The following is a 17041-nucleotide window of genomic DNA, read 5'->3' on the forward strand; positions in this document are numbered from 1 at the left end:
GATTTGAACAATGCGGGGGAGGGGGAAGGGATCCTTAGGGCAAGCCTTATTGAGGTCTTTAAAATCGACGCATAACCACCAGGATTTGTCCTTCTTTGGTACCATCACCAGGTTTGCTAGCCAGTCAGGATGTTTTATATCTCTGATGAATCCGGCCTCAATTAGCTTGGCCAGCTCCTCCCCTATAGCTTGGCGTTTGGGCTCGGAAAAGCGCCGTAGTGCTTGTTTGATTGGTTTGTATCCCTTTAGGATGTTAAGGCTATGTTCGGCCAGCTCACGTGGGATTCCAGGCATGTCAGAAGGGTGCCAGGCAAATATATCCCAGTTTTCGTGAAGGGAATCCCTTAGTGCGGCGTCGACCGTTGGGTCAAGTTGTGCTCAAATAGATGATGTCTTCTTGGGGTCCGTTGGGTGGACCTGGAATTTGACTATTTCTTCTGCCGGTTTGAACTAGGTGGATTTGGGTCGTTTGTCTAAGATCACATCGTCCCTATCCACCGTGGAGCGCAGTGCGGTTAATTCTTCGCCGCGAGGGCTTCAGATAATGCCTCAAGGGCCAGGGATGCTGTTTTGTTTTCGGCGCGGAGTGCTATGTTCGGATCACTAACAAGAGTGATTATGCCGTTTGGTCCGGGAATTTTGAGCTTCATATGCCCGTAATGAGGTATAGCTTGGAAGCGTGTAAAAGCGTCCCGCCCCAAGAGGGCGTGGTATCCGCTGCTGAAAGGAGCCACTTGGAAGGTGATCTCTTCAGACCGATAATTCACCGGCGTGTCGAATACCACGTCAAGTGTGATTTTTCCCGCACACCACGCCTCCCGACTGGAAATGATTCCTCGGAAGGTCGTGCTACTTTGCTTGATGCGGCTCCTATCTACTTCCATTTTGTGGAGTGTATCCTCATAGATGAAGTTTAGTTTGCTGCCGCCGTCCATGAGGACCTTGGTGAGTCTAAAGCTGTCCACGATGGGACTGAGGACTAATGCGGTTGGCGCTCAGACTGTCTTGTATTTCGGTTTGTCACCGGCATTAAAGTTTATAGCCGTCTCGTTCCAAGGGTTTATCGCCGCGATTTGACAGACTTCGGCGAGGTCGCGGAGTGCCCTTTTGCGCTTACTGTTTGAAGCGAATGTCTCGAAGACCGTCAATACTCTAGGGTTGTCGTCTTCTGGAGGGGGTTGCTCTGGGGCATTTTTGGTAAGGATGTCCTCGCCGCTCTTGGCTACCCGCCGGAGTATCCAACATGCTCTAAGGCTGTGGGTTGGTATGGTGTCCGGTGTTGTGTGTATTTTGCATGGGCCATCGAACCATCCCTCCAGAATGGTTCCATGCCGCGTAATGGGTTTATGTTTCTTGGCTATTAGACTGGGCGCGTCACGGGGATGTGCCCTTTTCGCCTAGACCAGCGGTTGACTTGGGACCGATGGCTCCCAACAAGCTGCCTAATCTTTCCAGGCGCTTTCCATTGCACTGTACTTCTGTACGATAGTTGCCATGTCAGTGAAGTGTAGTATGCGGCGGCGATTAATGGCGTTGAGGATTCCTTCATTCGTGCAATTATTGCAGAACGCAAATATCGCGTCCTCGTCGCGGCAGTCTTTAACCTTGTCCATGACAAGGAGGAATCTGGCCCAGAAGTGGTGGACTATTTCCTGAGACTGTTGTTGTATGCTCATGAGAGCGCTTATGTCTGGGTGGGTGGGTGGAATTGGATTCGGACCCTGACCGGTCGATGATCCGGAGTCTGAAGGTTTTCCAGACTCAATAGTCCGGGCTCCGGAGTATCTTCTGGTTCCTTATGCTCACCGTCCTATTCTATGTTCGGAAGGCCGGTCACCTCCTTTTGCTGGTGGGTATCCGGCTCTGTAGGGTCGGCGATTCGGACATAGTCCGTCTTCAGTATAGGGGAAAAGTCACCGTCTTGCTCCTCGACTACCGCTATCTGGTGGGTGACCGGTGGAGATTTGATTTCTCTTTGGTCGGGTTTAAGCCCGATCCGATCATAATCTGTGGCGTTTCCCAGGGCGGCGATGCAATCAAGGAGCTCGTTTAAAGACGAAAGCTCCGCCGGATCCATCTGCTTGGAGTGTTTGGAGTCAATACGAAGGGGATTTTCGATGGCCCGAGAGGTCATCGTCGGCTTAGCGGCCGAACGGGCGGTCATGGTAAAAGCCGCCGAGCCGGAGGGTTTGGCCTGGGGCCAGTTCTCCTCCAGTGGTGATATTGTCTTTAAGGACGAGGCAAGTCATCGATCCTGTCGTCGACGGCAAAGTGGAACTCTCAATGAAAGCACCAATGTCGGTGTCAAAACCGGCGGATCTCGGGTAGGGGTCCCTAACTGTGCGTCTAAGGTCGATGGTAACAAGAGACAGGGGACATGATGTTTACCTAGGTTTGGGCCCTCTCTATGGAGGTAATACCCTACTTCTTGCTTGATTGATCTTGATGAATATGAGTATTACAAGAGTTAATCTACCACGAGATCGTAATGGCTAAACCCTAGAAGTCTAGCCTATATGACTATGGTAATGAGTCTCTCCCTTTCCATACTAAGTCCTCCAGTTTATATAGACACCGGGAGGATCTAGGGTTACACAGAGTCACTTACAAAGAAAGGAATCTACATATCCGGTCGCCAAGCTTGCCTTCCACGCCAAGGAGAGTCCCATCTGGACACGGGTGTAGTCTTCGGTCTTCGTATCTTCACAGCCCATCAGTCCGGCCCATGCTAACAGGCCGGACGCCCGAGGACCCCTTAGTCCAGGACTCCCTCAGCAGAGGAGGCCGCCCCAGCAAGGTCCCTCAGCATCAAGGGAAACCTACTAGAGGCCATGACAAGAAGGAAACGACCTTGCAACCAAATACAAGAAATCTCTTGTGTCCCCAACACACCTAATACAATGGCAAATTATATAGGTGCACTAGTTCGGCGAAGAGACGATGATAAAAGTGTAATATGGATGGTAGAAATATGTTTTTATAATATGAATAAATAAAAACAGCAAGGTAGCAAATAGTAAACAGGCACAAAAACGGTGTTGCAATGTTCGAAAATGAGGCCTAGGGTCCGTACATTCACTAGTGCAACCTCTCAACAATGCTAACATAGTTGGATCATATGATTATCCCTCAAAGTGCAAAAAAGAATCACTCCCGAGTTCCTATTAGCGGAGAACAAAAGATATAGTTTGTTTGTAGGGTACGAAACCACCTCAAAGCTATTCTTTTCATTCAATCTATCCTAGAGTTCGTACTAAAATAATGCAAGCTATTCTTTCCGATCGATCTAATAAAGAGTTCGTACTAAAATAACACCAAAGCAAATTCATATTCATAATACTCAATACAAACAAATAACTACAAGGGGACCCCAAAGTTTCTATCAGAGAAAAGATAATAAAAACGTGCATCAACCCCTACGCAAAGATTACCCCAAAGTTTCCTCATCGTGGTGGCCACGGGGATGATGAAGATGGCGACCGGAGATGATTCCCCCCCTTCGGCAAGGTGCCGGAACGGGTCTAGATTGGTTTTCGGTGGCTACGGAGCCCTACAGCGGTGGAACTTCTGATCTAGGTTAACCCTGAAGGGTTTCAGAATATTTGGGAATTTATAGTGTAAAGAGGGGGTGCGGGAGGCCACGGAGGTGGGCACAACCCACCTAGGCGCGCCAGGGGTTCTGGTGCGCCCTGGTGGGTTGTGCCCCCCTCGAGGATCCCCTAGGTGCAGCTCTAGCCCATTTGGTTCCTTCTGGTCCAGAAAAAATCTTCGAAAAGTTTCGTGGTGTTTGGACTCCGTTTGATATTGATTTCCTGCAATGTAAAAAAACAAGCAAAAAACATAAACTTGCACTGGGCACTGGGTCAATAGGTTAGTCCCAAAAAATGATATGAAGTTGCTATGAAATGATTGTAAAACATCCAAGAATGATAAAATAACAGCATGAATACTTCATAAATTATAGATACGTTGGAGACATATCAGCTGCCCCCAGGGAGGTCTTGGTGTCGTCCGCCTTGCGAGGCTTGGCCCCTCGCGAGGGTCTTGAGTTGTCGCTGCTGAAGCTGGGCCGTACCGGGCCGTTAATGGAGCCACGCCACGGTCCGCAGGCAGGCAAGTCTGGGCACCCCCATTCCCAGGACGCCGACAGTAGCCCCCGGGCCCAAGGCGTGCTCGAACTTGGCTTCGAGGCAAAGCCAAAGGGAAAGTGCGGAGCGCCGCGGGCCCCAACCTCCTGCGGCCTTGGTTGACACGTGGCGATTGATGGGACGTGGGTGCCTCCGCTTCCCCACGCTGCCTCGGCAACCGTTCGACTTGATGAGACCCTGCTGGATGCAAAAGAAAACCATCATTACGTGTGATCGTGGAGGCCGACGGTTGGCCTCCTTCTAGCTATAAATGAGGGGAGGGGCAGAGACCCCTCGCTCATCTCTGTCTTCTCGCCGCCTGCTCCTTCTTCTTTCTCCTAGCCTCGCTATCTTGCCAGGATACTCATGGCGCTGAGTAGGAGGTTCTCCACCACGGAGAAAGGGAAAACCCCTCATGAGGAGCAGGGGCCATTCCCATCGAAGAAGTGGTTCAGCTGTTCCCGCGACGTTGGAGTGAGTTTGGAGGTGACGCGACCTTGGTACGAGTGGCCTGCGCCTGGCTACCCGCTCCCTCTATACGCCCAAGTGCAGGGCTCCGGAGAAGGCGGGAGCGCCCTGCACCGCGCAAGCCACGGCCGTGGGGGCCAGGCAGAGGTTGCACGATCCGTCGGCCCATGAACCCACGCCGAGAGCTCCTCGCGTGAGTTAGTGGTGTAGGCAGCGATGCCATCGCGCACGTGGATCCAGCTCCCGCGATTCTTTGCCGAGGAGATGCCGCCGAGAGGGCCGCTCGAGCTGTGGTTGCAGCATGCCGGGCGCTGCACTCTGGCCACGGGGGCGGAGGTCGAGGTCGTCTCCCCGGGCAAGATGTTCATGACCCGTGGATGGGGCGAGGTCGCCCGCGCCTGCCGTGCGGAGGGAGCCCTCGTGATCCACTTCGAGTACGACGGTGCTTCCACGCTGTTCTTCAAGGTCTTCAATGAGGAAGGCCGCTTCCTGGAGTGTTGCCCTGAAGGAAGCTGCCGGAATGGCGCGGCAGCCGTCATCGAGCCTGCCCTCGGTCCTGCCGGTAGCTCCTCCAGTAGAGGCGAAGACTCCTGGGAGTCCAGCGACTCTCCCTAGCCTACCGAGTCTTCGGAGACGAGCGACAATAGCTTCACGCCACCTAGCTCTTGCCGTGCCCGGAGCGCGGCAGCGGCATCCGCCCATCATCGTCCATGACCTGGATGGGGTTGGCGTCGGCCCCTCGTGGCCCACTGTTGATGATGGCATCGGCGACAACGTCGGTAGTCAGGGCTTCCTGAGGTTTTTCTTCTTTTGTTCCCTGCAAGGAATCGGGACGAACCCCGTGGGGGTGTGTAAAGAACCTGTAATGCTTTTGCTCCAGTGCTTATTAGTCCTATTATAAGGGTGTGGTTGCGTATCTTGCTTCGGCATTGTCCCCCCTTTTCATCCATGTGGTAGCTTAGCTCTCTACACCGGCAGGTCCCAGTCCCCAGGCAATCTTCAGCCGTCGCTGGTATGCCAGGTCGCGATGCCGTGGTCAAGGCCAGGAGGTGAGCGGCCCAAGGTCCGGTATGAGATCCCGAGGCGCGATGCTCAAGAGGTCCCCTTTGGCGTGCAAGCAGCTTCCCGAAGGCAGAAAAGGAAGGCGGCATTGCCAGAGCAAGGCTGTGAGAGCCGAAAATTCCAAACTACGGCGTCGCGCTAACATGAATATGTGACTTATCTTATTGAGCCCGAGGTGATTCCCCGTGCAGCGCCCGATCTGCGCTTCAGCGGCGGTGTTACTAGGTAAGGCTTGCGCTGGCTTCCCCCTTCCTCGCTCATCTAAATGCTCTGCATCGTCGGGTCCCGACCCTCGAGCGAGGCTCAACCGCCACTGGTACGCCAGGTCGCGGTGCCATGGTCAAGGCAAGGGGGTGAGGGCTGGAGAGTCAGTAGGAGCTCCTGAGGCGCGATGCTCAGGAGCCCCTGATAACACACAAGTATAGGGGATAAATTGTAGCCTCTTTCGATAAGTAAGAGTGTCAAACCCAACAAGGAGCTAAAGGTAGAACAAATTTTCCCTCAGTTTCTAGCGACCACCGATACAACTCTACGCACGCTCAACGTTCGCTTTACCTAGAACAACTATGAAACTAGAAGTACTTTGTAGGTGTTGTTGGATAGGTTTGCAAGATAATAAAGAGCGCGTAAATAAAAACTAGGGGCTGTTTAGAAGAAGACACAACTAAGTTAGTTTTAGTAGAGAGCTTGTTGTCACTCAAGAAAGTTATTTGTCCCTAGGCCATCGATAAATAGACCGGTAATCATTATTGCAATTTTATTTGAGGGAGAAGCATAAGCTAACATACTTTCTCTTCTTGGATCATATGCACTTATGATTGGAAATCTAGCAAGCATCCGCAACTACTAAAGATCATTAAGGTAAAACCCAACCATAGCATTAAAGCATCAAGTCCTCTTTATTCACATACACCATGACCCACTTATCCGTGTTTGTGTTTCAGTCACTCACGCAACGCAGACAGTAAGCAAACCATGAACATATTGCAAACCCTGCAGCGGGGATCCCTCATGCTTGCGGGACACGGAGAGCACCATAGGATAGCACCAATGATAAAATATGCAACTCAAACCAATCACAATCATCAATTAACCCATAGGACAAAACGGATCTACTCAAACATCATAGGATAGCCATACATCATTGGGAAATAATATATAGTGTTGAGCACCATGTTTAAGTAGAGATTACAGTGGGTAAAAGAGGGGTTACACTGCTGCATAGAGGGGGAAGAGTTGGTGATGATGGCAGTGAAGTTGTTGGTGTAGATTGCGGTGACGATAATGGCCCCGGCGGCGTTCCGGTGCCACCGGGAGAGAGGGGGGAGAGCCCCCCATCTTCTTCTTCTTCCTTGACCTTCTTCCTCGATGCGAGAAGGGTTTCCCCTCTGGTCCTTGGTCTCCATGGCATGGGAGGGGCGAGGGCCCCTCCGAGATTGGATCTGTCTCTCTGTCTCTCTCTGTTTTTCTGTGTTCCCACATCTGGCCTTTCACCATTTCTTATATTCCCGGAGATCCGTAACTCCGATTGGGCTGAATTTTGGACACAATCTATATCCGGATATTACCTTTCTTGCAGCGAAAGAAGGGCAACAACCGCCTTACGGGGTGTCCACGAGGGTCAGGGGCGTGCCTGCCCCCTGGGGTGCGCCCCCTACCTCGTGGCCCCCTCGGGCATCGTATCATGTTGATTCTTCTTCCCAAAAATCACATATATTACAAAAAAATCTCCGTCAGTTTTTATCCCGTTTGGACTCCGTTTGATATGGATTTTCTGCGAAACAAAAAACATGCAACAAACAGGAACTGGCACTGGGCACTGGATCCATATGTTAGTCCCAAAAATAGTATAAAAAGTTGCCAAAAGTATATGAAAGTTGTAGAATATTGGCATGGAACAATAAAAAATTATAGATACGACGGAGACGTATCAGCATCCCCAAGCTTAATTCCTGCTCGTCCTCGAGTAGGTAAATGATAAAAAAGATAATTTTTGATGTGGAATGCTACCTAGCATAATCTTGACCATGTAATCTAAGCATGGCATGAATATTAAGACACGAGTGATTCAAAGCAATAGTCTATCTTTTGACACTAAGACAACAATACTTCAAGCATACTGATAAAGCAATCATGTCTTTTCAAAATAACATGGCCAAAGAAAGTTATCCCTTCAAAATCAGATGGTCTGGCTATGCTCCATCTTCACCATACAAAATATTCAAATCATGCACAACCCCGATGACAAGCCAAGCAATTGTTTCATACTTTTGACGTTCTCAAACCTTTTCAACTTTCACGCAATACATGAGCGTGAGCCATGGACATAGCACTATAGGTGGAATAGAATATGATGGTGGAGGTTGTGTGGACAAGACAAAAAGGAAGAAAGTCCCACAACGACACGGCTAATCAATGGGCTATGGAGATGCCCATCAATTGATGTCAACGTGAGGAGTAGGGATTGCCATGCAACGGATGCACTAAAAGCTATAAGTGTATGAAAGCTCAAACTGGAAACTAAGTGGGTGTGCATCCAACTTGCTTGCTCATGAAGACCTTGGGCATTTGAGGAAGCCCATCATCGGAATATACGAGCCAAGTTCTATAATGAAAATTCCCACTAGTATATGAAAGTGATAACTCAAGAGACTCTCTATATGAAGAACATGGTGCTACTCTGAAGCACAAGTGTGGTAAAAGGATAGTAACATTGCCCCTTCTCTCTTTTTATCTCATTTTTTGTTTGTGTTTTTGTTCTTTTTTTGGTGGGCTTCTTTGGCCTCTCTTTTTTATTTGGGCTTCTTTGGCCTCTTTTATTTTTTTAAAGTCCGGAGTCTCATCCCGATGTGGGGGAATCATAGTCTCCATCATCCTTTCCTCACTGGGGCAATGCTTTAATAATGATGATCATCACACTTTTATTTACTTACAACTCAATACTAGAACAAAGATATGACTCTATATGAATGCCTCCGGCGGTGTACCGGGATGTGCAGTGATCTAGCATAACAAAGATATCAAAAAATGGACAAGCCATGAAAATATCATGCTAGCTATCTTACGATCATGCAGAGCAATATGACAATGAATGCTCAAGTCATGTATATGATGATGATGGAAGTTGCATGGCAATATATCGCGGAATGGATATGGAAATGCCACGATAGGTAGGTATGGTGGTTGTTTTGAGGAGGATATAAGGAGGCTTATGTGTTACAGAGCTTATGATATCACAGGGTTTGGATGCACCGGCGGAGTTTGCACCAACTCTCGAGGTGAGAAAGGGCAATGCATGGTACCGAAGAGGCTAGCAATGATGGAAGGGTGAGAGTGCATATAATCCATGGACTCAACATTAGTCATAAAGAACTCACATACTTATTGCAAAAGTCTATTAGCTATCGAAACAAAGTACTAGGCGCATGCTCCTAGGGGGATAGATTGGTAGGAAAAGACCATCGCTCGTCCCCGACCACCACTCATAAGGAAGACAGTCAATGAATAAATCATGCTCCGACTTCATCACATAAAGGTTCACCATACGTGCATGCTACGGGAATCCCAAACTTCAACACAAGTATTTCTACAATCCACAACTACCCACTAGCATTAATCTAATCTCACCATCTTTATATCGCAAAACTATTGCAAGGAATCAAACATATCATATTCAGTGATCTACAAGTTTTATGTAGGATTTTATGACTAACCATGTGAATGACCAGTTCCTGTCATCTCTCTAAATAGATATAAGTGAAGCAAGAGAGTTTAATTCTTTCTACAAAAGATATGCCCACACTCTAACAAATATAAGTGAAGCAAAAGAGCATTCTACAAATGGCTGTTTTCTATGTGTAGAGAAACAGGCAATCCAAACTTCAAATGATATAAGTGAAGCACATGAAGCATTCTATAAAGCCATACTCAATAGATATAAGTGAAGTGCAAAGAGCATTCTATAAATCAACCAAGGACCTTATCATACCAGCATGGTTCATAAAAGAAAAATGAAAACTAAATGCAAAAGACGCTCCAAGATTTGCACATATCACATGAACGAAACGAATCCGAAAACATACCGATACTTGTTGAAGTAAGATGGGATGCCTTCCGGGGCATCCTCAAGCTTAGACGGTTGAGTCTCCTTGAATATTTACTTGGGGTGCCTTGGGCATCCCCAGGATTGAGCTCTTTCCTTTCCTCATTCTCCTCACATCGAGACCTCCTCGATCTTCGAACACCTCATCCACACAAAACTCAACAGAAAGCTCGGTAAGATCCGTTAGTATAATAAAGCAAATCACTACTCTAAGTACTGTTGAAAACCAATTCATATTTTGTTTTTGCATTGTAGCTACTGTAATATAACTTTTCCATGGCTTAATCCACTGATAGAAATCGATAGTTCATCAAAACAAGCAAACTATGCATCAAAAACAGAATCTGTCTTAAACAGGACAGTCTGTAGTAATCTGAACATTAACCATACTTATGGAACTTCAAAAATTCTGACATAATTAGGAAAAATAAAAAATTTGTACAGAAATACAGTGCAAAAAGTTTCAGAACCGTGTGACGTTCCTGTAAAAAATGTAAAATCATGTACTACAGCCAAAGTTTCTGTTTTGCACCACACAAACCAACAAGAAATGTAAACATCCTAAAGGCAAATCTTGGCACATTATTTTTATAAAACAATGGAATTGTACAAGGGGATAATTATTTTTGTTGAAAAGTTTCTGTAATCAAGAGTCACAAAGTTTCCGTGAGCATGAACAAAGTTCAAGGAGCTCCCCCACTTCAACAATGCTTGTCTCTGTCACTTTCACTTTCCTTTTTGAAAAGTTCTGGGTTCCCCTCTTTATTTTTTTGTTTTAAAAATATATAAAAGCACTCAACAGAAATAAATGACTCTCTAAAACTTCCGGGTTGTCTCCCTGGCAGCGCTTTCTTTAAAGCCATTAAGCTAGGCATATAGTGCTCACGTAGTGAATCCACCCGGATCCCAAGGTATATCAAAGCCAATTTTAATTAACAATGATTTGTAATTTAGTAGTGAGCACAAAGTAACATATATCATGTAATGACGAGGTCTAACTCTCTTCCTATGCATCGCATGTCGTAAAAGAACAATTCATGCACACATAGTAAAGGCCAATGCATAGTATAAACAATTTCTTGCAATTTTATCATATTGGAAACATGGAGAGGCGGAGATGTAGTTCCTCTCTCATAATAATTGCAAGTAGGAGCAGCAAGCAGATGCATATTATATCTATCAAAATCATCATGTGTAGTAGTAAAACGCAACCCATCAATATAATCCTTAATAAGGGCAAACTTCTCCGATATAGTGTAGTCGGGAGAATTCAAAAACATAAAAGGACTATCATGCATGGGTGCAATAGCAACAATTTCATGTTTAACATAAGGAACTATAGCAAGTTCATCTCCATAAGCATAATTCATATTGGCATCTTGGACACAAGCATAGCAAGCATCATCAAAAAGGCATATTTCAAAAGAATCAATGGGATCATAATAGTCATCATAGCAATCATCCTTCGGTAAGCACGAAGGGAAGTTAAACAATGTATGAGTTGAAGAGTTACTCTCATTAGAAGGTGGGCACGGGTGATCAATCCTCTCTTCCTCCTTTTGTTCTTAGCCCTCCTCCTCATCTTTTTCATCCAATGAGCTCACAACGTCATTAATTTCTTCTTCCATAGACTCCTGCAAAATATTAGTCTCTTCTTGGACAGCGGAGACTCTCTCAATAAAATCATCAATATCGGAATTGAATTCATAATTCTCATAGCAATATTTAAGTATAACAAAATTTTCAGGTCTACAAACTGAATCATCAAAACCTTCAAACTCTTTAAACAAAGGTTCAATTTCATAAGCACCCATAAAAGCAACGAACTCTTCTATTTGTTCCACATCATAGTAATCATATATACCATTAGCATAAGAACCTAAGTTTTCATTATCATTAAATTCACATAAAAAGGGAAGGTGTGGAGCCTTCATCCTAGAGCAACAAGTATAATCATATCTCAAGCATAGTTGCCGAGCATACCAATGCAACATATAAATTTGATCCCATAATAGTTTCCCTTTTTGAGTCAAGCGATAATCCCTAAAGTATTCATGTTGATCCAACATGTCTCCCATTATATAATTGAATGGGGTTTCTCAGGATTATCAAAGCAGTACATAATATCTTTCACATAATGAGCATCGAGGGTTTTAGGAGGTTCCCCATCTCCATGAGTAGCAAGTAAACCTAATTTTTTTTGGTATTTCGTGTTCCATATCCATAACTAAAGACAGAGAACAACTTAGAACAGCAAATAAAATCTACTTAGTGATAAAGCAAACAAGCACACACGAGAATATTCACCCCACGCTATGACTCCCCGGCAACGGCGCCAGAAAAAGGTCTTGATAACCCACAAGTATAGTGGATCAATTGTAGCCTCTTTCGATAAGTAAGAGTTTCCAACCCAACGAGGAGCTAAAGGTAGAACAAATATTCCCTCAAGTTCTATCGACCACCGATAAAACTCTACGCACGCTTAACGTTCGCTTTACCTAGAACAAGTATGAAACTAGAAGTACTTTGTAGGTGTTGTTGGATAGGTTTGCAAGATAATAAAGAGCTTGTAAATAAAAACTAGGGGCTGTTTAGAAGAAGACACAACTAAGTTAGTTTTAGTAGAGTGCTTGTTGTCACTCAAGAAAGTTATTTGTCCCTAGGCAATCGATAACTAGACCGATAATCATTATTGCAATTTTATTTGAGGGAGACACATAAGCTAACATACTTTCTCTTATTGGATCATATGCACTTATGATTGGAACTCTAGCAAGCATCCGCAACTACTAAAGATCATTAAGGTAAAACCCAACCATAGCATTGAAGCATCAAGTCCTCTTTATTCCCATACACCATGACCCACTTATCAGTGTTTGTGTTTCAGTCACTCACGCAACGCAGACAATAAGCAAACCATGAACATATTACAAACCATACAATAGGGATCCCTCACACTTGTGTGACACGGAGAGCACCATAGGACAGCACCAATAATAAAATATGCAACTCAAACCAATCACAATCACCAATTAACCCATAGGACAAAACGGATCTACTCAAACATCATAGGATAGCCATACATCATTGGGAAATAATATATAGCGTTGAGCACCATGTTTAAGTAGAGATTACAAGGGGTAAAAGAGGGGTTACACCGCTGCATAGAGGGAGGAAGAGTTGGTGATGACGGCGGTGAAGTTGTTGGTGTAGATTACGGTGACGATAATGGCCCCGACGGCGTTCCGGCGCCACCGGGAGAGAGGGGGAGAGAGCCCCCCTTCTTCTTCTTCTTCCTTGACCTTCTCCCTAGATGGGAGAAGGGTTTCCCCTCTGGTCCTTGGTCTCCATGGCATGGGAGGGGCGAGAGCCCCTCCGAGATTGGACTTGTCTCTCTGTCTCTGTCTGTTTCTGCGTTCCCAGATCTGGCCTTTCACCGTTTCTTATATTCCCGGAGATCCTTAACTCCGATTGGGCTGAATTTTGGACACGATCTATATCCGGATATTAGCTTTCTTGCGGCGAAATAAGGGCAACAACCGCCTTACGGGGTGTCCACGAGGGTCAGGGGCGCACCCCTGCCTCATGGCCCCCTCGGGCATCGTATCGCGCTGATTCTTCTTCCCAAAAATCACATATATTCCAAAAAATCTCCGTCAGTTTTTATCCTGTTTGGACTCCGTTTGATATGGATTTTCTGCGAAACAAAAAACATGCAACAAATAGGAACTGGCACTGGGCACTGGATCAATATGTTAGTCCCAAAAATAGTATAAAAAGTTGCCAAAAGTATATGAAAGTTGTAGAATATTGGCATGGAACAATAAAAAATTATAGATACGAGGGAGACGTATCAGCCACCCTTTAACGCGCAAGTGAATTGCGTGGATAGGGGGCAGCCGGCGGGGCCACTCGTAGCTAAGCTCCGGAGATGCCCGCGGGTTAGTTCAAGAGGAGAATATAGCTTATAATCGCGTTTGCTACCCTGTCGCTGATATTTCCGCAAGAAGATGAAGGCACTGAGGGTCTGGTGAGGTGACGTGCGCGGGGCGGGCCGCGAGCCAGAGCTCGACCTCTCAAGTTTGTTAGCATTGCAGGGACGAACCCAAGCACAAGCATGTGTAGCCCCCGTTGCAGGATGAGCAGGAGGCCGGTCAGCAACGCGGGAGGCTGCGAAGGGCAATAGGCAAATAGGCGATAATCATAAATCATCTTGAAGAAGGAGGCAAGCTAGTTCAGGTAAATGCAAGAACGATACATGCCATAGGGACAGGCCCATGCGACCTGGGGATAATGCAGCCTGAGGTGTGCCCCCAACTAAATGAACCAGAATATTTCACCTAGCACCATTGCTGGAGGGGTGTTGAAGCAGCCGGAGACGTGCGTTGGAGGAGTTGCTCCTCACGAGCCGCCTGGGTCCTGAACCTTGGGAGGCTCTGGAGGTCCCAGGGGCTCGCGAGGAACCATCGCCATCCTCGCCTAGACCGCCTGAACCCTGGCCTCGTGAGACGCCATGACGCTTCGCAGGCGACGCTGGAAGGTAACAGCCGCGCTCGGCAGGCCAAAAGGCATGCGAACGTAGCTGTGAGGTGGACCCTCGCACCGAACAACGCACGAAGGCCAGAAGTGCTCCTGGGATGTTGACGCAGACGCGCAGCTCGTCGTCCTCGCTAGGACAAGGAGCTACACAAGGTGGTGGGCCGCGGTCGCCACGCATGGCTCTTGCCTCTTGAAGCTCCTCGGTCGTCTTGGTGATGAACTCCCAAGCACATGGCACCCCGTGCCTTGTGCCCTCGTGAGGGAAGTGTGCGATGAAGCATGTATCCATGTGGTGCACGAGCGCCTCCCTCGTCATGTTGGCTAAGTCAGAGGCCCTCCTAAAAAGAGCCCCCTAGCTCAGCCTGAGGAGGGCGCTGGGCACGCCTTCCTATGCGAGGGAGGGTGGCGCCCCATCCTTGGGCGCAGGTCCTGAGGTGGTGCCGCTGGAGCCACCTCTCTCCTGAGGCTCTTGACGGAGTAGCTGCTTCTTCTTCTTGGGGACTGTCTCAAGAGGGTAGATGCCGCCTTCGTTGCTCGGGTCTTCAATCACTCCAGCCTAGTAGGCGCACTCGGGGGAGCACACCGCGTCCTTCTCTTTGTAAGCGATCGTGATGATGTCACGGTTCCCTGGCATCCTGAGGACGTTGTAGCCATGGTGGGTCACCGCATGAACTTGGCGAGGGCCGGATATCAAAGGATGGCATTGTACGGCAGGTGAATGTGTGTGATGTCGATGAGCTCGGTGCGGTAGTTGTCGTGCTGGCCGAAGGTGACAGGGAGGCGGATCTGCCCTATCAAAGTGGTGGAGCCGTCGGTCACTCCTGAGAAGGCTTGGTGGGCTGCAGCTAATCATATGGCACCTGGAGGCGGTCGAACGTCTCGATGGAAAGAATATTGAGCCCCTCACCGCCATCGATGAGGGTCTTGGTGACAAGGACATTGCTGATGACGGGTGAGCAGAGCATCGGGAGAGTGCCGGCAGTTACCGCGCACTTGAGCTAGTCGGACGAGCTGAAGGTGATGGTGCACTTGGACCACATGAGCAGACGCATGGCCTCGAGCCTGGGGAGGGCCACGTTCACCTCATGAGTGAGCTGCTTGAAGATACGCTGGGAGGCTGGGGCCTGAGCTCCACCCAATATGCAAGCGATGGCGCGAGGCTCCTGGAAACCCCCAGCCCCCTTGTCGTGGTGGCAGTCATCGTTCCTCCATTGCCCTAAGGACGGTTCTCATGAGGCTAGTCTCTGCAGGCGCCCTCACGAGGCTGGCCTTGCCAACGGTCCTCACGAGGCTGGTCACGCCACTCCTCGCGAGGGCCACGGTCGTCCCAGCGTCCTCCGCTTCGTCCTCCTCCACGGCCGTAGCCCCGGTCGTTCCGTTCGGGGCATCGACCAAGGCGCCCATCGCGAATGGCCCCGAGGTACTTCCAGTCGTTGGTGTCGTGGTTGTGTACGTTGTGGAAGACGCAGAAAGGACGGCTGCCCTTGGATGACTCTAGGTGGTCGCAGCCATGCTTCATCTCTGGCTCAGCCGTGAGCACGGCCGCCCCCTTGCGCTTCATGTCCTTGGCCTTGGCCTTCTTGTCTTCTGGGTCGGCTACGGGGAGTTTGAGGAGGGAGAGACGCCCCTCCTCAGCTCTCGCGCACTTGGTTGCCATGTTGAACTTCTCCAGAGTTGTACACCCACTGGTGCGCGTCAGTCCTAAACAAACGGTTTAAAACCCCTGTCCGCGACGGCATTTGGAACCGTCGCCAAGTGAGTGTGGGCGATAGGGGGGTCCTTCCCACACGACCCAGAAACCTTCAGGGATAGGGCCCCTACAGTACTCCTACTCTTTTTTGCTCGCATTGCCTTCATAGTCGGTATTCGGTGGTGCTACGTTTATGATGCGCGGCCCATCACAAATGGTTCACTATTATAGAACGTGTATGATGCGCGGCCCATTAGAAAAGGTTCACCGTTAAGAAGATTAGCTAATCGGCATACGAGTGTCGGACAGGATTACGAACCTTCGGACCGTCGTAACATCGTCGTACACGATAACTATTGCACATGCTATTTCGTGGTGCAACGTTTACGATGCATACTTCATCAGAAACAGTTCATGGTTGCGAATCATGTATGATAAGGCAACTAACACAAACGTTTAGTTTACCTGCACCGTTTGTGATATTGTCTGACATCGCACACGCTTTGCAAACGGCAACTGTGTGCATGCTTGCACATGTTTCCTCTCTATGAACCATCTCGGATTATGGTGCATATCGCAAACGTTTGTGTTTTACCAACCGTGTGTGTTGTAACAGCCTGGAGAGCGTAATTTCACCGTAATTTAATTGTTGCTTTTCCAAATTGTACCGGATTTGTATTTGAATTTGAATGTATGCTACAACTTTATTCATATCCATCAGGTTCAAACAACCAATGCATTATTCGATTCATAGGTACATATGTGCAAGAATTACATAAGAACCAAATAAACAATGATGAACCACAATTGTATACTTGTACTATTAAAGACGGTAAAGAAAGAGGCGAAATATATTCTGGTTGCTGAGCAAGGTGAAGCGGAATGCCCATATTGCGCCCTCCTCCGTGCAGAAGGCACACACGACTCTAGTCCAACCCCTTGTGATGGCCGACCGCCCATCCTTCACGGTCTTCATGAAAACATCTAGATAATCATCGTGTTTTGGTAGAAATACTTTAACCTTTGCATGCCCACCAATCATGTAGTTTGAGA

This window comes from Triticum aestivum, chromosome 1D, assembly GCF_018294505.1.
Source record: "Triticum aestivum cultivar Chinese Spring chromosome 1D, IWGSC CS RefSeq v2.1, whole genome shotgun sequence".
Classification (NCBI taxonomy): domain Eukaryota; kingdom Viridiplantae; phylum Streptophyta; class Magnoliopsida; order Poales; family Poaceae; genus Triticum; species Triticum aestivum.